The sequence below is a fragment of the Gorilla gorilla genome, chromosome 4 (assembly GCF_029281585.2).
Source record: "Gorilla gorilla gorilla isolate KB3781 chromosome 4, NHGRI_mGorGor1-v2.1_pri, whole genome shotgun sequence".
Lineage (NCBI taxonomy): Eukaryota > Metazoa > Chordata > Mammalia > Primates > Hominidae > Gorilla > Gorilla gorilla.
The window spans coordinates 126,189,959-126,217,271 of record NC_073228.2 but is presented as its reverse complement, the minus strand read 5'-3'; the positions used below and the strand labels follow the sequence as shown (position 1 = coordinate 126,217,271).

Here is a 27,313-nt window from a genome sequence, read left to right as displayed (position 1 = left end):
GTGTGAGCCACCCCACCTGGCCATCCATGGTTGAAATGAATTGTTTGGTTAGAGCCATGTCATATTGACTATGGATAACCAAAAATTTACTGTAAAACAAGATGATTTCAAGTAGCCTGTAACTCATTTGCATGGAGATAACAAAAAATAGGCATTTGTTGAATGAATGGACTAAGACAAGGAACACAAAGTTGTCTTCTGATATTTCATCATTTGCCCACAATTGATGAGTCTTTTTCTTGGCTTGTAACAGAGGATTAAGGAGGCTGATTCTTTTCAAAAGGTTCATACTAAGCACATTTGTACTTCAGTAAAAGAAGTAGAAAACTCAGTAAATCAGAGAAGATAACTTAGCCAAAGGAGTGAATTTTAACCCTATTAATGAGAGCCCAATAGAAACTCCAATAATATAAGAAAAGCTGTCAAACCTATGGACATTTCTAAAAAGAAGGCTTAACAAAAACATATTCTTTTAAAAATCACTGGAAACTTTGTAACAAACGACCTTTGAGACTTTTATGCAAGCAGTGGTGTCATCTTTTTTGATGACAATGTAGAACTGATAACACAAGAACTCGTTTTTCCGGGAGAGTCTGGGTGACATCTGATAAGGGGAGCAGAAACAAAAAGATAAGTAACTTTCACTAAAAATACCTGATTTACCAATTTAATACATCTGTGATAACATAATTAACAAACACTGAGCATCCAAGATTTTGAAAATTGCTCTTTGCTGATCGTTCATAAGCCTTGTTGCTTTAAACAGAGTAATTAGATGAACCAGATGTGGCCTGCCTCCTAGAGGGTATCAGTGGGTGAGATCAGAGCATCCTGCTTTTTTGGAAAACAAGAGGTCATCATCACTGACAAACCCCTCCTCCTGAGCAAAGCCATCGTCTGGTGTCCTGACATACAGCTGAAATACTGTATACAAACTCATTTGGTTTGGGTTAGAGTTGGCTAAATTTGCTAAGCAGCCAGCCTTCCCCAATGAGGTCAGCACAAACATCCAAGTTACAGCTGGGTCCAAACACAGACAGAAGATGTTGCATGCTGCTGACCACTGTCTTTGTTCAGGCTTGTCTGGGTCCTAACGACATTAAATGCAAAACAAAAAAAAAGCTGCTCAGTGACTATGCTATGTACACAACCACTACAGAAAGAATAACATGTCTTTAATTAGTTCTTTTTTTTTTTTTTTTTTTTTTGATACAGAGTCTCACTCTGTTGCCCAGGCTGGAGTGCAATGGCATGATCTCGGCTCACCGCAACCTCTGCCTCCTCGGTTCAAGCAATTCCTTTGCTTCAGCTTCGCAAGTAGCTGGGATTACAGGTGCATGCCACCATGCCTGACTAATTTTTGTATTTTTAGTAGAGACGGTCTTTCGCCATGTTGGCCAGGCTGGTCTCAAACCCCTGACCTCAAGTGATCTGCCTGCCTTGGCCTCCCAAAATGCTAGAATTACAGATGTGAGCGACCGCGCCTGGCCAGTTCACATTTAAAATTTTCCTCTGCAATCAAATAAGCACATCTATTAATGAGGGAAAGAAGATGTAAAATAAAACGAGAAGATATCACAAAGCAGAATTTAGACAAGGTAGAAAAAGCATGAAAAAGGGTAACACTTTTATATTTGAGAGAACATAAACTAAATATGCTGAATCAATAGAAAAATGTTGGAGGCATAGCAGAGTAATATGAGATCTGGGTTATAGTAATTGATGTGCTAGACACATATTTAATATTTCTAACAATGATCTTTAGGATTAAGGAAAGTCAAGAGCACTCAACACTATCAGGAAGAACGCACTGAATGTCTTAGCTCTTATACGGTCTTTGGTGTTCCGGCTTCTGCTAAGCCTCCCTCCAAAGAAATCTCGTAGTATCACTCCTGTCTATTCTCACTTCATCATGAACACTCTGATCTCTCTGTACCTTTCTTTCATTCCATCTTCCCATTTGAGGCCCAACTTTTGGTCAGGCTTGCTGCAAAGCAGCCTGCAGGCAGTTTTGAGACCTGTCTCATGATCCTACCATACACGTTCTGTGACCTCCAGGCTTCATGCCCATATAAGCACAAAAAAGAAAAATAAGATGATTGTTGCATCAAAACGCTTGGAAGTAAGGTTGGTCAGTAATGAGTTGTGAGTCAGAGTCTGAGCTAAAAAACAGGAAAACAATTTATAAGACTTCCCCAGTAATCAACATTGATTAAAAAAAAAACAAAAACAAAAAATCCTTACTCCTTGTAAACCCTTTGTAAGGGTTTTGTGTACAAAAAGAATGCACAAATCTGAACTATAATATCTATTTAGTATACACTAAAATATACTATTGTATACTGAAATAAAATAATAATACTAAAAAATTATGTCATCTTAATATTAAAATAGTCCATTACTGGAATCAAATTCTGGGAAACTGAATTAAGATAGAATAAATTATCTTCTTATATTTGGATGGTACTTAATCACCTCTGATGTTTCTTTCCTCTGAACATAAAGATCAGCAACTTATTTATGTATTTACAAATCTTTTTAGCTGGGATGGACCCTCGAATTCAGCGATTACCACGCTTAACGTATTCCAAATGTAGAAATGGGACGAGACCAAGAAAATGCAATTCTTGAAATAAATTTGTATAAACTTTTATTACAGTTAAATGAAACTTTGAGATTCTTCCCACCATTATGTCCTTTTCCATTATTCCCTAACTTCATAAGAACTTGCTGGGTGTCTATCTAATATGAACAAATCATAATAGGGAAGAATACAACACAGCTGCCCTTTACAAAGGATATTTGGCTGATGGGGGAGCAAAGGGCTGTGGAAGTCCAGAGGTGGTCTTCAGACTTGCCAGGAGAGACTGTGATAGAGATAAGTAGTCTCTGCCACGGGCAGAGAAGAGCCCCATCAAAACATCATGGCCCGATGAAGCACCACAGCATAGGAAATAAAGACTATATTTGTGTGGCTAGAGTAGGATGCACAATGGGATGAAACAGCAGAGGGATCAGAAAGCATGAGGTCTTTTGACTTTGCTGAGGTTCTGCCTGCCAGATCCTCAACCTCTCAGAAACACAAACACTATGATAATTACTCCAAAGACAGGAAATAGCAGAAAAAGCAAATGGAAGAAATACCTAGTGTGGAGTACAGAAATTAGTTATCTTAAGAATTTTCTCTTTCTTCTTAATAAAGATCTAATTTTCTGTCATTTTAAAAGTTGATTTATATAAGGGAAATCCTTGAAAGTTTCTATGTATTAAAACAGTGTGGGTAGGAAGCAAATCATATCTATATTCATTTCGTTAGTTGGAAAGCTTGCTGGAAGTTGTAATACCCTTTAGAGGTATTATCAGTGGTAGTCATTAGAATCTCCTGGGAAGCTTTAAACAACAGTTCATATCAAGCTCTACCTCCTACCTCTCTACAGCCCTGGGATTTTGATTTAATTTTTCTGGGGTGGGAACTGGGCATCTGTATTTAAAAACACTCCTCAGGCAATTTTAATGTGTAACCAGAGTTGAGGATCATCGCGTTCCAAAAATATTCTGAAAAGACACAAATAAATAATTTGTGGTTTAAACGAAGGAATCAACTGAGGCATATTCTATTCATAATTAATTGTGATAGAAAATTCAGAGTGGTGGCTTTATTCCAGAGGCTTTCATTATCAGAGAATAATTGGTAACAGAAAAGGGTCAATCTACTTTTTCACAGAAATATTGACAAAGATCACATTGGAATATTATCTTAAATGACTTTCATTAAAAATTATATCACAAGGAACAAAGTTTAAACTATAATTTAAGCTATGAACTAGATTAAAGACCAAATCAATTGTTGATTTTTCAGGATGTATTTTTTTTGTACAAAACTATACAACAGTGCAGCTTAAACTAGACCTGTTATTGCAGAAATACTCAAAAACGTCATCAATTTTCCAGATATTTTCTCATCTTTTGATTCTGACATAGTTCTTATGTGAAACATCTTATGTCCTCATCCATTTTTGTTCTCTAATTTTCAGTTGTTCATTGGTCCAACTCTGCTGGCTCCTCATTTGTCAATGGGTTTATATGTGACTCAGGCAATTTTTCAACATCAATTTCTTTGCATTAAAGAATTCTTATAATCAATTTCCTTTGTTATATGGGTTGTACGTACACTATGCATAGCATTTTTACTGCATTAAATTGTTATAAGCATCTTATAATCAGCCCCAAACTGATGAACAGAAACATTAACTTGATAGGGTTTTAGAAGACTACTTTTATAACTAGTCATTTCATCAGTGAATATGTTCCTCTTCTGACAACTCCACTGTAACTGATCTGTGGGGACTCAGACGATGAGGGCAGGGACCTGTTACCACCCCACTATTCAAGAACATGAAGGTAATAAGCAATAGAAATTGCCTATACCATAATTCCACACAGTGAAAGCTATTTTATATGTCTTTTTTCCTTTAATGAGTTAAGATATCTTAATAAAAAAGAATAAACTTTATTTTTAGGTTTCCCATTCCTTTAACTAATATATAAAAAAAACTTGGGAACTGAACATTTTCAAGTTGTATCCCAATTGTTACGAAAATTGGAATGAAAGGCATATGTCCTTTGAAATCTGTAATAATGGATGGGGGAATCCCAATGCTTTGAGGAAAATTGAAATATATTCAGTATTTGTCAATATTTCTATCATTTTTAAGAAAAACCATTACTGACTTAAGATGTAACAACAAACTATCTATACCTTGGCTTGCTCATAACATGCTTGGTACTGTTGGATATTCAAAGGCCAACAAAAAAATGGGAAATAAAAAGGGAAACACTTTTAGCTTATTTTTTTAAAAAGAAAATCGTTATCAGAGGAAAAATCAGAATGAACGTTTCCCAAATTCAACTTTGCCTTCTTTTGCAGAACTTCACGGTCCTATGTTAGGTGAAAAAACGATATACTTCTTTTTATAATTTCTAAAAATAAGATACAAACAGAACTGTTTGAATAAGGTGTCCATTATACCAAGGTGTCATGTCACATGCATTATTTTAGTTGAAAATGAAAAGAATTTCTAGAAATTGAAAACTTAATTAGAACGGAGACAAAGTAAGATCAATATATATATTTAATTTTTCCAATCGAGGGTATCTACTCATAGGTGGAAGTGTCAATGACTTTCAAATCATGAAACAGAACCATTGTTACATGGCTATGCTTATGATTTTAGCATGCTGTACACATGTGCCCACATGAATACACATACACAAACACTCACACACTATTGTTATCTTTGCAGTCTGGCCTCAAGCACAGAGGCCCGTCAAGAGAAGAAAAAAAAAAAAGGAAAGAAATCACTCCCTAAAGCACTCCTACAACCGGTCAAAAAAAGCAGAGCTGGTAAACAGATGTTCTTTGTGGTAAAGATGTTATGACCGTAACTTTATCCTAGCAAGCTTTAAAAAGTGTTTCTCACATAGACCTTCCAGAAAGCTGTAATATATTATAGATGATAAAGAATTCATAGTCTATCCTTTCAAACAATTTGTGGGTAAAATAAAGTCAGGCAAATAACACTGGATTCTTGAAGGTTCTACTGAAGCACATGTTTTTTGTTCCAGTTACATTAAAACATTGAATTATCTTTAATCTAATGATAAAGATTAGCTCACTCACATCTGGAAATCACTCCTAGAAAGCTCGCCTCAACTATGTTTTAATTATTTGGTAATATAATTAATGTGATTGGAAAAATCCCTACACAATCCATTGACAATTGCTTTCATTATATCTATAATTGTATCCATATCATTAGCCTCTCTTAGAACGTCACAGTTTAAATATCTCAGTAGTCAAAATTATTACTTTTATATGGCTACCAAAAGGTCTGAAAACAGACTTTTTGGCTTAATACTACTATGGACCCGAAATGTCAAAAGACTTGCAACTAGATCATTTCAACCCTACTTTCATTTACCCAAATTCCAATAAATCATTAGAAATGAATTCAAGAGTCCTATTATTCAATGACTAGAAGGAAGATATATACTAAGTGTCTACCAATTTAGCTGTCTAGCTTATCCCTAATTTTACAGCTCTAAAATTCTATTAGTCTACAAATCTATTCTTTGCAATAGACAGGATCTAACTGGATTTATTGGTAAAACTGTCTTCTTGAATGAAGAGAAAAGAGGAAGTTTTATTTTGCTTTTGCAAAAAGCATCAGCTATTTGAGACAAGCTCTACTCCCTCACTGCTAACATTGGAATCCTACTTTTAACCTCATTTAGTGATGTTAATATACTTAGAAAATACAGAGCCACACAGAGCAAATCACAGGATAAAGCAAATACATTTTTGAGTTTTTTAAAAAAGTCCCCAAGAGAAGGAATTCTAAGGAATAATAAAAATACTATTGGCTGAACCATGTAGGGTAAGCCATTCTTTTGGGTCTCCATGACCATAATTTATCTGAATTGTTAACACTTCCAGGAAGATCTGTGGCTATGGCCTGGCTGCACTGGACCTTTTCAAGTAAGAAAATCATTAGAGGGCATGCTTTCCTGGAATGCAGGGCCAGGTCATATTTATCTTTGTATCCCTCCATATCACCTATTATATGTTTTGCACTTACTGGAAAGTTAATATGTCTATTAATTGAACAAAATGTTCTCCTACCAGATAGAATTTCCATAATTGGCAGCCCTCTCCTCTTTTCCCTCTTTCTTTGTTCCCTGTCACCTTCACTCATCACATCATCATTATAAAACTATACCAAAAAATCCTGAAGGCTGGGCATGGTGGCTCACAACTATAATCCCAACACTTTAGGAGGTTAAGTTAGGAGGGTTGCTCGAAGTCAGGTGTTCAAGACCAGCCTGGGAAACAAAGCGAGACCCTATCTCTTAAAAAAATGTCAGGCACGGTGGCACACATCTGTAGTCCTAGGCACTTGGGAGGCTAAGGCAGGAGGATCACTTGAGCCCATGAGTTAAAGGTTGCAGTGAACCATGACTGTGTTGTCTCTGAAACAACAACAACAACAACAAATCCCCTGACTCCAGGTGTTGAGCAATGTTGGAGTCCAGGAGGGATAAAATATGGCCATATTATACCATAAACGGAGGATGGGAATAATGCTGTACAGAGATCATGGGAGTTGGGGTTTCAGGCAGGATCCATCACTGATGCACTGTGAGACTGGGGGAGGCAACTCGTCTCCAAGCCACAGCCAACAAAGAACTGGGATAGAATACTCACTTTAGTTCTTCCATTTCTTTAAGTAATCTGTAATAAACAGGTGCCCAATCCATAGCCCTAGGATTGCTCTAGCCTCTTTAGGACTTTTTATATATCCCAGGAAGTAGGTATGGGGAAAGGAAAAACAAAAACAAATCCATTATTTTTACTAACTATTTTGACTGTATGTTTAAAAGTAAGAAATAGGTTCTTTGAAAGAGCTAAATAGGCATTATAATTAAGAAACACATGAGGGCATTCCAATAAACCAATAACAAAAAACTTAATACAACATTTTTTAAAAGATAAGTTGTCATAGTCCTTTTGTTGACAATACTAGTGAATTCTGGCATCTGCCCATGACCAGGATGTGATTCTTGTCATATAAAATTTCAGTTGTGGTCAGTACACGGCCTGAAGAGGCTGCCTTCTCTACCTTGTTGGGACACATGTTCTTAATTTTTCAAGACCAGAACACATTTGGTAGAATGTGTATCTTTATTATTTGCTCAGCTTACAGCATTTCAGCCCAAATATTTCTGGACCTTATAAATAAGCTAAGAATTTTGTGTTCTATTTTCATGATGAAATGCATATTTCCTATTAAAGGCAACTACTTCAGTTCAAATTATTGAGGATAATGGTACTTAAATACGTGTAACTGGTTAAATTTGGGGAGCTGAAAAAATAAGTATAAATCAAGAAAGATTTGAAAATATATAATACAAATTTTAAACTCTGAATGGATAAATTGTTACTTACTTGAAATTCAAAACTCTCAATTGTTAGCTCTGAAACTCAAAACAGCATTCAATGGAATATTGTGCTTAACCCTCTGTACCTTCCAGTGAAACTACCCAACGTAGACTTTTGCTTATTGATGTATTTTGAGTGACTGACTGTATAAGAAATGTTGGTATTTCCTACTGTTTTCTCACTTCATGCATCATCTGAGCTTTCTCTCCTCATTTCCTTGTAGCTCAAAGCCCTCTCCTCTCTGAAGGCATTGTTTGCTTGACATGAAAAATAGACCAGCAAAACTAATTATATAAAATGAGGGAAAAGCCTAAATCTCAATTATGGATTGATTAATTAATTATAAAACCATTAAGTAGAATGATTACACTTTAAGCCATCCTTCTTCAATAAAAATTATTTCAACTATTTATTTTCAGCTATGTTTGTGATCTTTAATATCCTCAATCTATCTTTTTACAGCAAGTGTCTCTAAATAATTGACTCATTTAGTCAACAATTACTCATGGATTCAAATTATGTGGCAGGCATTGATCTGCGCTCTGGGGTAATAGCACTAAAGAAAAAATGTCCCGCTTTCATGAAGCTTTCATTTTAGCGGAGGAGGAGAACAATAACCAATTAAATATGAATTTCAGGTGGAGATGGGGGCTAGGAGGACAAATTGAGTAAAGTAAGTGAGAGAGACAGTCACAGGGTTGTAATATTTTTGAATACAGTAGCCACGGAAGGCATGGTACCCTTGGGCAGAAGTATCTGAAAAAAAGAAAAAGAAAAAATAAATTCAACTTGGCCTTAGACCTCAGCCACATTCTCCACTTCAACTTGACCATCAACAGAGCTAATGTTTTGATGTCTAACTGGTTTCTCATCTTGTTAAGACAAGAACTGGTTCTCAGCCAGAGGTGACTATGCCCCTAAGGGACACTGGGCACTGTCTGAAGACATTTTTGGCAATGACAACTGAGTAAGAAGTTGCTACTCACATCTAATGTGTAGAAGCCAGAGATACTGAAAAGTATTCTACTGCACAGAGATCAACAAACAACCCGATCCAAAGGGTCAGTAGGACCGAGGTCGAGAAACCCTGCCATAGCGATTGAGGTATATAACCGGCTTTTCTAAAACCCTCAGAGAAAACATATATGAGAGAGTCTCATCGTTTCAGCATCTACGCATAGCAGTGATGATTCATTTACAAAACATTCTCAGTGATCCATGAAAGCAAGATATAATTATTATATTTCATTATTTCAGTTTTAAGAAAAACTGCTTACATATAGAAGGCATACTGATGTTGTTTCAAATATCCTATAGTTAAAATAAGAACTAATCTGAACAATCTCCAGTTCTAATTATTAAAATTTTCAAAATGAGATCCAACTCAAATGATGTGTTGTTACTTGAATAAAAGATTTCAGGCAGTAACGACTATTAGGAAAGATGGGAGGTGAGGGGGAAACATGAGAAAACGACTTAATGGGCAACAGTTCAGCTCCACGAGCAAATATTTAGCTATCCACAACTAAGAAGTAAGCAGAAAAGAGGTAGTTGATTTAGTTTGAGAACTAAATTCCTAAGTTGGTTTCAGCATTCAGATGTTCAGTTTGTACTTGTGCCATTGGAAAATCTGGTTGGTATGAGGACTTCTATGACTTTAACTCATGAACATATTTGCCAAAACTATTTTAAGGTGCCATCTACCCTGGCATTTCTTCCAAAACAAGTGTAATCACTTATTTAAGAGGAAAGGAAGAAAAAGACATTCTATTTTGTTTCTTATGTAAGGCAAATATGAAGATAGCATTTCATATATCAATTGCAGATATCTTTTACAAACCATGCATAAGATAAGAATAACATATCCTAAACATTCTGCCACTGGAAAAATAGCAATGCCTTCTTATCCCACTGTCACCATGAAAACGAGTGACAAAAAAGGAAGCTAAGGTTATGGTTATGGAATGCATCATACATACTGGTGAGTGAGGCAGACAGCTCGTGCAGGGGACACAGGGCTGTGTTTAGGACATGGGCTTTGGAGCCAGACTCCAGCCTTTAACCACCAGTTACCTGAAGAATAACCACAGGCAAGTTCCTTACCCTCCCTATAAGCCTGTTTCTTCATCTGTAAATTGGGGATAATGGTCATTAAAAGTTCCCTAGAACTTCCTTGAGGGCTAAATGAGACAATGTCTGAAAATACCCTCACTTCATCATAGGAGTCAACCATGGCTGACAGCTATTAAGTGGCATGTGGATGGAAATGGTCTGTGTTTTCTTTAGTTTACAAATCCACATCCAGTGATGTGAATCATGGTGGAGACGCCAGATCTCTGCTTGCAGGAGGCCCCAGGAAGCCTGCAGTGGTAATTCCTGTGGACATTCCCTGAGGACCTGTGCCCTGGGAGCAGTGACTCCATGGGATAAACGTAGTTGCTGGTTCCACTCTTCCATTCCCCAAACTGCTCAGCTCAGTCCTCCAGTTTCTACGCTTTGACCTAAGTACTCGGGTGACAAGACAACAGTGAATAGGCCATTGAGGAGAAGAGTAGAAGAGGAAGAAGGGAGAAACCAAAAAATTGCAATTTTGGGTGTAATAATGCTGATGCCTAACAACCAGTAGTCTGATCAGTGGGAGAATGGGCAGCTGATGGGCAAACAGCTAAAATCGAAAAAATCCTTGTGTGTCATCATTCACAGAAGTGTTAGTTCCACCCTCTTAGAGAGGGATGTGGCTTGAAGGAAGCAAGCATATTTTATATAAATTTGCTGCAGAAACGGCCTTTATTTTATATTCCTTTAACTTCATTCAGATTCCATGACATAATCAAGAAGTGGATTTGTGAGAGACAAAGGATTTTGGAAGCATCTAAATTCGGGATGGAGTATTGTTTTTTAAGTACTAGCTGCTCCCACCACATCCCAAGAATCTCCTCCTATCTAACATTTGCAGGGTACTAGGGGTGGATTTTACACGGTTGGAGCCTGCTCAAAACAACGGCGTTTGCTACAGATCCCCAAGAGATGAAGGCTGTACTGCTCTTTTGAGGAGGCACTGAAGGGGCCAGTGAAGGGCGGCATGGAAAATCATACTGTTTTCCAAATAAAAGGGCAAAATAAACTGGAGGTTCTTTGTACTTGTCTGAATTTAGGCAAAGTTCATTTAAAGCCTGGGATTGGGTTAATTTTCAAAGGATTAAACCTGAATCTTTAAGTGGGTTTGCCTTTTTAATATGCTAAAACAGATGAAAGGCTTACCAAACTGGGAAATATATTGTTCCCTTTGGTGAATGTAACACAAAACTATAGAAAATGAATATTGACATGAATAATGTTGATTTTTATATTTCAGAGTGTGCACTTCCGATTTTTATGTATTTGTTAGAAAATACCAATGACTAAAGTAGCTGATTCATTTAACTGACCACAGGGCTTTACCCTGACATCTGAAAACAACTTAAGTTTCAAAATCTTTGCTGAGGCCAGGGAATTGAGACTGTTCAACCTGTAAGCTCTGTATACTTCTCTTTCAACACTTTAAAAACGTGCCCTGTCAATTTTAAGAAAGACTACGTGCTGATTATCCTCTCTGGTTAGCCAAGACATAAAGTAGAAATTTCTGGCACTAGAGATTCTAACTTTAAATATATCCTTCCTCACGGCAAAGTAGGCTCTTGGGGTTGAATAGAAGGGGAAGGGTCGTGGGCCAGAAATGCATTAAAAAACATTTTCCTTCCCTCTTAGTCCATGATCACTTGATTCAATTTATGAATGCCTAACCCCTGTTTAAGCTTAAATGTTAAGGTACTAACGCTAATTTATGAAATCTCTCATGAAAGTAGCCTGAAAATCAACTTAATAAACAGGTATTACTGACCATCAGCAAGTGCCTAATAAATTTATCTAGATACAGGTGATGAAGTAGTAAAATTTACGCTAAAATTTCCAAGGAATTGACATAGGATTATGTGCTTTTGAATAATTGAATACAAATGTTCACATATTTTAACAAAAGGGGTCATTGAAATGATTACTTATGCACATAGGACAAAGTAATGAGAAATAGGATAGTACGCAATGTCAATGCTGATTACTTCAGTTCGATGTTCTAAGTTATTTTCATGGCTGCTGTAAATATTTTGAAAAATATTCGTTTGCTTCAAGGTATTGACACTATTCAATGGTTTTTTACCTAGAGATTCTTACTATTGTTAATGAAACAGGTACTGAAGCTTTCCTGGTGAAGGAACAGAGAAGTTTGTATTGGAAGAAATTGGACTATTTTTTCACTCTCTTCTACTTATTCCCATTCCCAACTACCACTTAATAATTCTTACCAGGCAACTTAGCATAAATGAAGGGGAAAACATGATGGCTCTCTGTGTTCACATATACAATGAGGGGACAGTGCTACATAGTACTATTTACATTTGGCTCCTCAGTATTTAAAATAATTCAATTGCATCTTGACCCTCCTCATCCACCACATGTAAAAGAAGCACAGCAGAATTCCCATGTTCTCCAATGAACAAACAAAAGGAAACTCAACACATGGAAAAAATACTTCAGGTGCAACAGGGAAAAAAAATCTCCCTAGAGTTTCCAATTCTAAGTAGGTTTTGTATAGTGTCTTATTCTAAACAGCTTGTAATGGCAATTTATGAGTGCCTGATGACTATAACATATTGTGGCCTTAAAAAGAAAAAGGTAATAGGAGTTTGACTTCTTGTTGAAATTCCATTTTTTATAGATTATATTGTTTTCAAGCTGAGTTGAGCCTGAAATTAATATAATTAACCCCCTGCTCAGTTACATTCCTCTATTTTCCATTCTCATTCATCTTTTGTCTATGCCCCTGAAGACAGACTTGGAAGGGAAGGAAACTTGTATTCAGTGGTTTAATATTCCATGTTAGTTCCCAGACTTCTGTTCTAGCAGCCAGTATTAGCCAAACATGAAAACAACTTGAGAAATCACAAGAGACCCTTCATAGCCAAGCAGCTTGCATTCCATAAATAGCACTTACATTTTCTGTTAAAAATGTTATAAAAGCATATCAAGAATATCAGACAGACAAATGATCAGATAAAAACTGACCACAAAGATTTGAATCAAGACCGGAAATCTCCTACTGAGATAGGTAAGTGTGAATAAGGAAGGTGGTGTCCAATTTTGGACCAATCAATGATAAAAGACAATATGCCAAATGAAACAGAATTCCAACTGCCTCTCCCCCTTTGGCTAAAAAGTACACACACATGGCTTAAACCAAAAAACTGGAGGGTTACTATATTTTTGACACTTGTAGAAGAAAACTTAAATGTATCCAAAGCTGGTTTTGATTCTATTTTGAAGATTCTGTTAAGATAATTAGTTGCCTACTCAAAATTGATTGACATTCCATGTGTATAAAATGGAAGACAACCCAAGACTTCGGTCTCTCTTTGACTTAGATGGGAATGTGAACACCGGAGGTTTACAGGCTACATGCAGCCCACATAAGGGATTGATATGGCCCACTCAGTGTCCTAAAAATCAGAAAATTTCACCAAAACATCCATATTTTTATCTTATCTTTAAAGTCAGAAGCTGTGGAGAAACTGGCATTGCATTCCCAAATGATCACAAACTCAACTTTCTCCAGACCTACACCATTCAATTTGTCAGTACCCACTACTCCCCACTGTATAATACTCAAGTGCCCCTCCTTCCTGCCTTTGTACACATAACTTTGGAATCCCTGGCCTAGAAGCAGAGGTGCATGTGAATCTTGCCCTACCCCCCATTATTAATCTACTAGGAGAGCTCCTTGTACTAATAGCCTCATTCTCTTGGTCAAATGTCACCATTCGATTTAGAGGACTTAATATATTAATTACAGCCCTATACTCCCTCTACATACTCAACTCTCATGTTTAGACCACAAAGAATTTTAGGAAATGAGCATTCTTTTAAAGATTTGGGCAAACAGACATGAATGACACAAAACTTCTTCCAAAACAATGAAACTTGAAAGTTTAATAATCACTGTACATTATATGTGAATTCTCTAGATATTATAATCATATTTAAGTTTTGATTTCATATAGTCAATAAAAGAGAACTTAAAGGCATCCTTAATTTGGATTTCATTCACAACCTTTATAAATTGTCAATATCAGCATAACTTTATATATGTGCACATACGAAATGGTATAATTGTAGTTCTGTGACCATTTTAATACCCAGGACAATAAAAAAGTAATAAATTATTAAATTATTAGTTGGTTTTTACTGTAGCACTAACAGTGATAATCCAATTTAGGGACCTTTAGATTAATACTGACAAATTGTGAGCATGAATTCTTAAGCTGACTGACTTGTGGTTGTTAATGAACACACATGCAAGTGTAAAGTGTTCATGATGTATTAAAATCCTTTATCTACATATATCTACATCCCTCTATCTGCATTTCAAAAGGCAAACATATCATCTGTTTTTAGTACTAAAATGCTAAATAATTTATAATTCAGAGTTATACAATATATAGGGGACACTGCATTAATCATGCAGAAGTATCCATTCTATTTAACCGTTGGTGAAATCTTCCATTAAATTAAGATTTGAGCTGAAACTGAAGACATGAATAAAGTAATGGTTGCTTGAGAAAAGACTTAAAATACTTCCGGTTGAGATTGTCATTTACTTCAATGTATCAAAGAATATATGTGACTCAAAATATTACAATGACTCTCCTTATTCCTTTTTATATTATGGAAGATGAAATATTATATAAATATCTGATAAATGTCTCAAAGTCCTCTCGAATTTTCTGACACAAGCAGTACCCTATTAAAATAAACCAGGTAACAAGAGAACCTTTTCTATTTCAGTTGTGCTGTCAAAAATAAACCAGAGGAGGCAGGGTGCAGGGGCTCATGCTGGTAATCTTAGCACTTTGGAAGGCCGAGGTGGGCGCATCACCTGAGGTCAGGAGTTTGAGACCAGCCTGGCCAACATGGCGAAGCCCTGCCTCTACTAAAAATGCAAAAATTAGCAGGGCATGGTGGCGGCATGCCTGCAGTCCCAGCTTCTTGGGAGGCTGAGGCAGGAAAATCACTTGAACCCAGGAGGCAGAGGTTGCAGTGAGCTGAGATTGCACCACTGCACTCCAGCCTGGGTGACAGGGCGAGACTCCACCTCAAAAACAAACAAACAAACAAACAAACAAACAAAATCCTAAAAAACAGAGGAAACATTGTCTCAGAGCAATGAAGTTGCATCACTTGTCATGTGATTCAACTGTGGGGAATCAGGTAACTATTTCTCTCGGTAAAAGAGACACATCATTCAGGCATTCTAATCAAGAAGGCCTTGGAAGTTATTCTCATTTAAAGGAAGTTTAAAATCATTTCAAAATTTGTTTAAGTCACATTCTTAGAAGTGTATATGCTTACATTTTTCCTAATGGCCACTCAAATCATTTCTTTCTACTGGTTCCACAATCTCCTCATCATAAATAAAATGATTATTACGTAGGATCATTGAAAGGTTGACATTGTTCTGCACCCACAATATATGTGCAGTATACCTACAATATATCCATATTTTCCCTTTTCCCATGTTAATCCCATTGGAGGGGGAATCAAGCATGGGATTTGGAATCAGTAGACCCAAGTTCACCTCTGACTCCTGCCACATTTTGCATCACTTCTTTTACCTGTTAATTCATCTACTAAATGGGGGCAGAAGTACAGGGCAGAAACCATCCTGGAATAGTCCTGTTTTCATAAGATGGTAGGCCACTGTCATCAGCACTACATTCCCGCTAAAGTGCAGATAAAAATACTTGCCTTGGCCAGTGTGGTGGCTCACACCTGTAATCCCAGCACTTTGGGAGGCTGAGATGGACAGACTGCTTGAGTCCAGGAGTTCGAGACCAGCCTGGGCAACATGGTGAAACCCTGTCTCTGCAAAAAATACAAAAAAATCATCTGGGTGTTGTGGCATGCACCTGGGGTCCTAGTTGCTTGGGAGGCTGAGGTGGAAGGATCACTGAAGCCTAGAAGTTTGAGGCTGTAGAGAGCCATAATTGCACCATTGCACTCCAGTCTGAGTGACAGAGCAAGACCCTGTCTCAGAAACAACAACAATGAAAAGAAAACACCTTGCCTTTTTACCAGCCAAGGCTGTGACAAGGGCCAAAGGAGATAAACACTTAGCTTAAAGGACAAATTTCTGAGGTCTGGGAGGACAAAAAGTTATCTACTGAAATAGAAAACCTCTATGGTCCAGGGACTAGAACAATGAAGGACAGGAACAAGAAGAAGAAGAGCTTTAATATGGGCAGATGTAGGTTAGAGTCATGACTACACCAGTAACCAGCTGTATGATCTTGGACAAGTCCCCTAGCCCCTCTGATTCTATTTATTAGCAGAATTGGACAATAGTACCTTCCATACAAGACAGCCACAAACATTAAATGACAGAAATATTTTATGGTCGTAATACAGTACACAAGACTGAAAGTGTCTCATTCTGTGTATCTATTACACTCTCTCTCTCTCTCTCTCCCTCGATAACCAGTATTGGCTAAATATATTACTTCTATGCAAAATAGGCTTATTTAAATAATTTCTTTTGGTCTTATTTTGTCTGTAGAAGAAGGCCTCCCTCTGTGATAACACTATATAAGTTAAGTCTTAATAATAAAATGCAGATATTATTCTTGATTATTTCCTTTTCTGTCTTAAAATTTCAAAATATTTCAGTCAGCTACTAGAAAGGGCATTGTCATGAATCGCCAGATTCTTTTTCAGGACTTAAGGACATATTCGCCCAACTCCTGGGAAAGATGTTGCCTGATGGCCCTCGGCTTTCAGCTTTCTATAGGAATTGCCCTGGGCTAGAAAGAGCCACCTTCCTGGGGCAGCCTGTATTCATTCAATAACTGGATGGCATAGAGTTATACAGGCCAGGTGCCCTTGCTCCAACTCAGTACAATGCCGAAGAGCCCTCCTAGCTTCAGAGCTCTCCATGGGTTGGCTGAGGCTTTAAGTGAGACTATGTCAGAGCTCAACTTCTCCTTTTGCCCGCTCTGACTCCTTCCCTTCCTTCCACAGGTGTTGAATCCAACAGCAGTCCCTACTAAGCTTCCTGCACAGATTCTGTTTCCTGGAGAACCTGATGTACTACAGTTAAAGTGCAGAGAAACCCTCTGCCAAACTTTGGTGTGCTTTAAAAGTTATGGCAGTCAGGCTCCCTTTACTGTCATAACTGGAACAACTTTCACTTTTCAAAAGAGCTGGTGTATCTGCTTGCTGTACAACTACAAATATATACTTTTGATTAAGAAAGTTGAGAAAAAATAAAAGCAGTTTAATTTAGCCCAATGATTGTTTTGACTTATTTGTGAATCAAGTGGTTAACAGAATTGAACTGTTATTTTGACACTGCCAAGACAAATCCTTAGATATGTCACACACACAAAAAGCCTATCTTTTGAGTCCTTGGCAATTGTTCATCTCAAACTTCTCTATAAAACTGTTTTTCCTCCTAACAACAATTTCCACCAAAGATAAACGCTAAAATGTCAGATTTTATTTTTCTTTAAAATAAGATATTTTAGTCATCAAAAGAAAGAGGAAAAAAATCCTTAAAAATGTGTATTTAAGTTGCCTATAAGCCTTCCTCCCACCCTTTCAACTATGTTAGTTATTGAAAGTAAAGGTGATTTGTCACTTGCATTTTAGAATATCTCCCGGCCAAATCTACAGATTTAGTAATATCTCTGGCAATGCAATAACATTTCCTGAAACCTGTAGTCCCCAAATCCACACCTATAGGGTCAATATAACTTTTGCCCAAGAGGCCTAGATTGAAGGAATAATACGCAAATTACTGGACACTTATCCAAAATCAGTGGTTTATTTATATGTATAATGATGACAATGAAATATTTACATTCTATTTAGCTTAGGTCTACTGCAAAGTTGCAAAAAATTAGCACATTTTCTAATAAGATATTTTTCAATTGTAGAATGGTCTTTAAAAAAAAATTTCTCCTAATATAAATCCACAGTTCCCAGTCTAGGCTTTGCTGTTAAAATGCTTTCTCTAATCCACCCTGTTTTCCTTCCCTCAACGTTACCACCTGACGTCCACTGACAAGAACCTGTGCTAGTTGCATGGCATGTCACCTCTCTGCTGTAACTCTCTTGAGTATGAATTAGTCAACAGTTGACCTTAAACATAGGTCAGCTGGACTTCCAGCTGATTTTTTCATATAATGAAAAGTTAAACTCTGAAAAAACATCTATTTTATTGTCACTCACATCTGAGAGAGGCGATATGGTATAAGCCTCCAAGTATGAACTTGAATCTGAGGTTCCCAGGGTTCAGATCTCAGCCAGGCCTCTTGCTGGCTGTGTGACTTGGGCAAGTCATTTGAAAACTTGCTTCATTTTTTTTTTCTTTATCTGTATGGTAGAGATGTGAAATCATTCTGACCTCACAGGGTTATTGTTTACATTAATTAACATAAATAAAGCATTTAGAACAGTGCCCGCACCTGGTATATGCTATGTAAGTGCTAGTTTTTATTAGTTTGCCATTCCATTTTCATTTCTTTGAGTTCCTCTTATAACCTCTTTGAAGAACTGAAGCCTGCCGTACCATCCTCTCATGTTGTTGTTTGACTCATCCTTTTGATTCACCTCTCTCTTCTTCACAAAACTCAGTCTTCCATGCTGATCTCTTCTTTCTTGTAGCCTCCATCTCCCCCATCTTTACCACAGTATATATTCCATTTCCCCACAATTTCTGGCTTCTTATTGTCGTCTATCTGCAAACAATTCAGCCCACTGTGGCCTTACCATGTTAACACGTAAAAGGTAATTTACTAGTATGGGTAGTCTATTGCAATTAATAATCTTTAAGGCACACAACCACCCCCTGCTCAGGACTACTGCTGTTCGCAGCCTGGTGCTGATTCTTTAATAGGTCATATAGTAAGCTCTGTCTTGACTTAATTTGGCAGAGAGATACCATGACTGCTTAAGCACTCAAGGGAAATGGTAGAACAATCAGAATATAAGATGTAGTTTCAAATTAGATATGAACTTGAATTTGAAAGAGACCACTGCTTTTCTATAAATGAGATATGGTCTCCGCCAACAAAGTGCCTTCATTCTTATTTCATCTAATGGCATTAGCAACAATATCAGCTCTGGTTTAAAGAATTCCTGAGATTCTTCAGAGCTGTGTGAGGTACAAAGGACTAGATCTTGCTTTTGCAATAGCTACTGTGCATTGGCTATGCAAGGCAGGCGGTAGTAAAACCTAGCGGAAGTCAATAAACTGAGACAGGACTTGGAAAATACCTAACCAACAAATAGGTTCCGTAATAATGTGACATTTTTATAGTCACATTTTTTAACTATAACAGCACTTGAATGGTACGCATTATGGTATTTCAATTTAGTCATTTATCTAAAAATGAGTTTTATCTTTGCTCATAAATAAGCAGTGACATTCCAGCAATTTGAAAAGCTCAGCTTCACCTTTTGCTGGGAAGCTCATTTTACAATTACAGAAACACATGCCCTTTTGTGCCACGTTGCTTAATCTTTGATTTATGGCTTCTATCTTTGTGCTAACCTCTTTCTGTAAACTACACAAAGTTTGTACAAGCTCAGCTATTTCATTCTTATTTCTGATTTTAATGGCTTATTTTCTCCATAGTGGCCATGTCTCTCAACCAAATAGCTTTGGAAGAAAGTATTTACCCTTTCAGTTCACCAAATACTATTTAGCATCTTAGTGTGTTCTCAGAGTCTGAAATAAGTAATGCATTTTCCTAAAAGCCTGGCCAGCTCTTTCAGAAAGCCTTTCTTTTCTGCCCCCTGCTTCTCCCATTGCTTGTTCTAATGTGCCTCACAGCAAAGCCCTGAAGCACAATTGCTTCCTGCTCTCCCTCCATTCCCCACTTCACTTTTACCAAGCTCCCTCAGCCAGCAGGCTAGGGAAAGGAAAATTAAAATGGCCTCAGAATGGTTTTCCTTCCAGTGCCACTGTCTGCCTTTCAGTGGTGATACTTGGATGTTTGCAGAGTCACTCTCAACTTCTCCCGCAGCTTAGCTACAGCTCTAGGTCTTGTCATATAATTCAGGGAACACTGGAGATGTCTTTTATGGCAGTACTCTTAATTCAAGGGAAATTATATTTTGCTCTAAGTCCATGGAAATAAGTATAATCTTATGCCCGCCTTCACCTGTATCCAAACATTACAGATTTGGCAGGTATGCTTCAAGGTATATGCTCTGGGGCTGTTGCCAGTGACTTGTTTCATTACACATGGATTTTCTTCTCTTTCCCCCTCATTTCTGTTATTTAGTGAGATAAGGAGAAATGTACCTTTACTCCACCATGTGTAAATAGAAGTCTTTATAAAAATTTTTGTAAAAATATACAAAGATGCTGATGGTTGACTGTTAAGTGGGAAAACGCAAGATACAAAATAATATATCCAGGATGACACATCATTATGATATCAAATACATAAAGGAAGAAAACACACCAAAATGTTAAATCATTGTCTGGAGTTGGAGAATGATTTAAAATTTTCCTATTGATGCATCTTTGCATCTTGCAAGTTTTTTATGTGTTTTCAGTCAACAAGTATCACATTCTAATCAGCCAACACTGTTTACAAAAAAACACATTCATGTGGCAGCACTCCCTATTTAGGATTGTTTACTAAGTGCAGGCTTGTATCTGTACACTTACTCATTCAACAAATATTTACTGAATTTCTGCTATGGGCCAGGCACTGTGCTAGGTTTGATGAATATATCAGTAAGCAAAAAGAAAGTCTTTCATGTATCGTCTAATATTTTGGTGGGGGAGATAGACAATAGGCAAACAAATAAACATGACATGTTAAGTTAGGGTAAGTGCTATGATGAAAAAATAATGCAAAGTGAAGTTACAGAGAATGATACGGGATTAAGCGGAGACATTAAATATCTGGCTTGCCCCTTCCACCATGTGAGGACACAGAAGAAGGCAGCAGCTACGAACTAGAAAGTGGGCCCTCACCTGACATGAGATCTGCTGGTGCCTTGATCTTGGACTTCCCTGCCTCTAATAAATGTGAGAAATAATTTTCTGTTATTTACAAGCTACCCAGATTATGGTATTTTGTTACAGTGGCCTGAAAAAACTAGGACGGTCATTAAATCAGTGAATATGTATTTTTTTATTTCTTAAGTAATTCTCCATAAGGACACAATATTTGTACATTGAAAATATGTAGAGACTAATTATATCTTCTGAACTTCTGGGAAACTGTATTTTTAAGGAGCCTTTCTGTTAAGGTGTTTGACTAAGTAGCTAAAATAGTGAATAGTATAAGGGACTGCTTAATGAACATTTAAAACCCAATGAACTTGAGATTTCACGTCACACAGGAATTAACTAGGGACCATATTTTTAATAAATTGTGTGCATTAAATCGGGGGTCCCCAATCCCTGGGCCATGGACTGACATCAGTTTGAGTCCTGTTAGGAACCAGGCTGCACAGGAGAAGGTGAACAGCAGTGAGCAAGCAAAGCTTCCTCTGTGTTTACACCTGTTCCCCACTGCTGGCATTACTTCCCAAGCGCCACCTCCCGTCAGATCAGCAGTGGCATTAGATTCTCATAGGAGCATGAACCCTATTGCGAACTGCACATGTGAGGGATCTAGGTTGTGCGCTCCTTGTGAGAATCTAATGTCTGATGATCTGTCACTGTCTCCCATCAACCACTCAACAACCACCACCAACGGGACCATCTAGTTGCAGGAAAACAATCTCAGGGCTTCCACTGACTCTACATTATGATGAGTTGTACAATTATTTCATTATATATTACAATGTAATAATAATAGAAATAAAGTGTACAATAAATGTAATGCGCTTGAATCATCCTGAAACTATCCCCTCCCACAACTATGGAAAAATTGTCTTCCATGAGACCAGTCCCTGGTGCCAAAAAGGTTAGGGACTGCTGAATTAAATGATGGCTTACTACTAACATTTGTTCATCTCAGTAAATTTTTTCATGAATCATATGGGAAAACCAAAGGCACTTAGACTGTACCCTCACAACGCAAAGTTCCTTTAAGTAAATTTTAGTATGCAAAATTGTATTTTTCATATAAAACTAGGCAAATTTTCTGTTATAACACATCTACAAGACATGAAAGCCAGGTGAAAATATAAGTTGAAGTACAAATGCCGTAAGTGCTCACTTTCTCACTATTGCTAAGAAATGAAGTTGTACACGGAGGTAAGCCCATACTTCATCGAGTGCTTGCTATATCCCACACTGTTATAGTGGCACATGCTTTTCTTTTTTCATTTAATCCTTAAAACAAAGAAGGCATCTCCATTTTGGAGGTTAAGCAATTTGCTCCCATCTTATAGCTAGCAAATGACCGAGCTAGACTTCAAATCAGGTGCTGTAATCCCAGGGTCCACACTTTTAACCGTTAGTCTCCATTGACAACTCCTAAGCTTATGATGACTCCACTTGAAGTTCCATTTTGATGAGAGTAATTCTAAAATACATATTTCCATATTTACTTGAAAACTGCTTTTGAATCTAACTTAATAATTTGTATGTACCTTTATAATTTTAAATATCTATTTTTAAAAGCCATGTTATTTTACTCTCTCATGATATATCTGCTTTTGGACACATAAGCTGTTTCTGCTCCTCTAATCTTAGTAAGTTTTTTGCACCAAAGTTATTCAGATTTGTAAGTTAAAATAAGTTCCTCAGTGAGTTCTAACAAACATATGCTGGGCTGTCTTTTCATTTATCTATCTGTCCATTCAATACCTTTATGAATTACTATCATAAATTTTCTTCACTTGATTTCTATTTCCCCTACCCTACTGGAAATGGGGATAGAAAGGAGACAATAAAGTTGAGAACAATTTAACATCTAAATAAGGCAAGGCTTTTTGAGTGTTTCGATATTGGGAGATACCGGGAGGTTCAAGAGAGGGAGTATTATGAATAATTAACCTCTTTTCAGTTCTCATTTGTTTTCCTGAAATAATCCTGATTGAACTCCCTGTAATAAATCTTGTACTCAAATCTTTTTTTTTTTTTTTTTGCCACATTACCTTTCCAAAGCATAGACTGATTTCTTCTCCTTTAAAGGAAATAATGTATGTAAACAAATTAGCACCTTGTCTAGTATATAATAAGTGCTCAGTAAACACTATTATTTTTGCTATAATTCTGTGCCAGACATGAAGCTAAGCATTGAAAATGTGGCAGACATGAATGAAACATGGTGCCTGGCATTGAGGAGCCTGCAGTCTAGCTGAGACAGAAAAGAGTAAATAATTTATCAGCATACAATTGTGGAAACACTTTACCCCAACTTGAGTAACGGCAGAGGTTAAGAGAAATGAGCTGACAGGGTAAGAAGCATGGAAACAGGAACAGGAACAGGAAAATACCCAGAAGACTAACAAACTTTGGAAATTTTAGGAATCTTCAAGTTATTCAATAAGGCTAGAAAAGGGTAAGGGACTGGCCATGGGTCCCATGAAGCTGGACAAGTGGGCAAGGCTCAAATCATAAGGGCTTAAATGTCATGCTAAGTGTTTCAGGATTTTATACTAAAGCAAGTGAGGACTTACTAAAAATTTACTAGCAAAATCACTGATGTGATCAATTTGAGAAAGATCAATGTGTTAACGGAGCAAGAACTGATCAGAAAGGTGTAGAATTCAGTTAAGATGTTGCTGCAGTAATTGAAAGAGAAAATAATGACAATCCAAAAAAAAGATACTACTAGAAATGGGGATGGAAAGGAGACAATAATATTCAGAACAATTTAACAAATAAGTAAGCCAAGAATTGTTGCGTGTTTAGATACTGGAAAATATTGAGAGGGTTCAAGAGAAGGGAGTATTTATGGATAATTTTTTGAAAGCTGGGGCTATTCACCAAACTAGGAAATTTGGACAGAGCAAAGATTTTGAAGGGAAGGTAATGAGTTTACTTTGCGGGTGCAGACTTTGCAAGAGCTGATAAACATCAAAATGCTGATGGCCAGAAGACAAAGAGGATCTCTAGCCCAGGACTAGAAATACAAATTTGGAAGTCACCAACACAGGTGATAGTATAAACCTTGAGAATGAGTGACATAATCTACATAGGATTATTTATTAATCACATTCATTGAAAAAGATATATAAGCTTTCTCTTATTGCAATGGGAAACAGATCAAGACTTGGCTCGAACTATCCTTTTAACATTATCTTCTGATACTCTGTACTATACATTTTACTGTGAAGTCACATCAAAATACTTATATGTAGTTTCCCAAGTTCTGTCTAATCCCAACACTGTCCCCTAAATTTTCTGCCTAGTGAATACCCACTTGGCCTTTAACTCTAAATCACATGAGACTTTTCCTGTGATGCCTTTGAAAATCTAACCATCTTCCTCCCCATTTCACATGGAGATCATAGTTCCCTCTCTCCTTCTGACTATAGCACTTGGCACATGCCTCCACTACTGATATACAAATGTTTCTTCTCCACCAGACAGAAATTAGCTAGAAGAAAAAGACTGCATACACACAAAGAAATGTACCTATATAAGTCCGTTTTCACACTGCTGTAAGAACTACCTGAGACTGGGTACTTTATAAAGGGAAGAGGTTTAATTGACTCACAGTTCCACATGACTGGGAAGGCCTCAGGAAACTTATAATCATGGTGGAAGGCAAAGGGGAAGCAAGTACCTTCTTCACAAGGTGACAGGAGAGAGAAAGAGCTCAGGGGCAACTGCCACTTTTAAACCACCAGATTTCGTGTGGACTCCCTCACTATTATGAGAACAACATGGGGGATACTGCCCCTGTGATCCAGTCACCTCCTACCAGGCCCCGCCATTGACATGTAGGGATTACAATTCAAGATGAGATTTGGGAGGGGACACAGAGCCAAACCATACAGTACCAGCGCATATTTATAGAATGACTGCCTGAAATAATGTGTCCTCCATCTGCAAACATCATCAATTACTCTAAAGAACCTATGCCTACTTCTGTTTGGCAAGCAGCCAAGGAAGGTTCTTGGGTATAACGTGATATTTCCAGTATGATCCATTAGGAACTTTATTACCACATTATTGGTACTCATGTCAACACAACTGATGTGGCGAAAACAGTGAAATCATTTAGAATAGTAATGACTAGGAATACACTAGTTCCTCTCAATAAAAATTGGACTTTATTTCACTTGAGGCAAAAAATAAAAAGAAATGAAATCTAAACAGAAGTAGAGGTCTGGAACAAACAAAAGGAGATTTCACTTGGATCAACTGGGAGATCATTATGGTACTTTGATCTAGTATCTCCTCCAGAAAGGATAATTCAAAGGCAATACATACATACATACATACATACATACATACATACATACATACATAGTTGAGAAAGTTTATACATGTTAAGTGTCCACTCTATGAAAGCATTTTCTTTATAAAGACAGAAGGCAGGACTTCCACCTGGAGTTGGCCTTAAATAAGATGTTTATAAAAGTGAGAGGGAGACCCAAATGTTTAAATGAAAATAATTCCTTCTAGAAGCATGAGCTCTTCTGGCAACAAGATATTTGTTTTTGTCTACTCAGCTCCTTACACAGAAGGGACAATCTATAAATCCTTATTTGGGCTGACATCAAAAGACCTTGCAAATTGCTATTCCTCCCTTGACTCTACTTAATTGTAAAAAAAAAAAAAAAAAAAAAAAAAAGAGACATTTCTGAAGTTCCCTTTCTCTCTATTCTATAAGAGAATACTTGGACAATTTTTCCAAGGCAGTGAAAGATACACTCATGAGGTTTGAAATTTCAATAACTATGACAAATTTATTATCAAATGGAAAGAAGTTGTAGTAGTATGTTTTGTTTTTCAAGATGACCACTACTTCTTTAGGGAATTTGTTAGTTTTCATTCTTGAAAAACAGGTTAATGAGTGTACTATAAGTTATAGATGAGATGACTCTAAATATCACAGAGTGACCTACTTTATGTGGCTTATGAATGAGAGCTCTAAGACAGAAGTCAGACAAATGTGTATGAGTAGAAAAACCAACTACACAAGCATTAGAATGCTGGTCTCCTATTCAGTGTTGCTTATAAACAGATCTTCCCTCAAGAGCCTACAAGAAATTCATTCCTAAGGATCATCTGTCTTGAAACTACCAGGAGGATATAAATGTGAAAATGCTTAGCCTCAGCCCTTACAGTAATTAAGTTGAAGATGCTGAGCCGTCAATATTTCACCCCAATTATTATTCAGTGGTCACAAATAGAGTTTATTAGTTTAAGCATACCCAATTATCCCAATTAGGTTATGTTTTAATTTACTTAACTTTGAAGCTGCAACTTTCTCTTCCAGACATGTTGTAACTGTTACGCCATGCAAAGAAACAAGATAGGAAACCCTCACTTCAATTTTTAGTTCTGCCACTGAAGCACTGTGTGACCTTAGCCCTTGACCTCTGTTTCATTTTTCCCCATCTCAAAAAAAATTAAAGAATGCAAAAATATTGCGAACAATACTTTGTAAAAAAATAAAAAAGCTAATGATGACAATAATCCTTTGTTGAATGCATAGTAAGAGCTAATAGTTATACTAAATTCCTGATAAATCATGCCATTCTTACAGTGTCCTCTGAGATGGGTAATCACTGTGTCAGTCAGGTTCCCCAAAGAAAATAGATGGCATACTCAAGTGCAATTTGAGAGTTGTTTAGTAAAAAGGGCATTTGCAAAGCTGTGGCCAAGGTTTAGAGAAACTGCAAGCAATGATGTAGTACTCTGAGCTAGTAAGACTAAAAGGGAGCAGTTATCAGCTTGAAGTTGCTTGGGGAGGGCACAGTTACTGGGACCCAGAGAATAGCCATAGGGAGACAGCTGCCTGTAAGCACATGTGCCTTGTAGTAGAGAGAGGTGATCTGGTAAGATGGGAGCCCAGGGAATAAAATACCCAAACCTCTCCCTCCCTACCTGTTTGTTAATCTTTTGCTGATCCACCCCATTGGCCAAACCCAACCGGAAGCCAGAGAACAAGGGAGCCTGCTGATTGGATTCCATAAGGCTGGCCAGCCATCTTATCACACAGAGCAGGTGGAGAAAGGGAGAATGGATCTGATAATCTACTATTCTTATTTTATCCCAAGTGTCCCAAACTTGCCTTGAATAAATGAGATAATCAATAGATATTTGTTGATAAAAAAAGGGAAGAAACCATA

At 37.1% G+C, this 27,313-nt stretch overlaps 1 protein-coding gene across 12 annotated transcripts in view; it reads right to left on the bottom strand.

Moving 5' to 3' along the window:
- SNCAIP (synuclein alpha interacting protein) overlaps nt 1-27,313 on the bottom strand; it is a 152,702-nt gene that overhangs the window by 111,628 nt on the left and 13,761 nt on the right. Inside the window, exon 2 of one of the 12 annotated variants that reach the window (XM_055386539.2) lies at nt 15,836-15,952. The exons of the other annotated variants lie outside the window; for them this stretch is intronic. The gene's annotated coding sequence lies outside the window, so the exon portion shown is untranslated. The remainder of the gene's footprint in view (nt 1-15,835; nt 15,953-27,313) is intronic. 12 annotated transcript variants of the gene reach the window in all.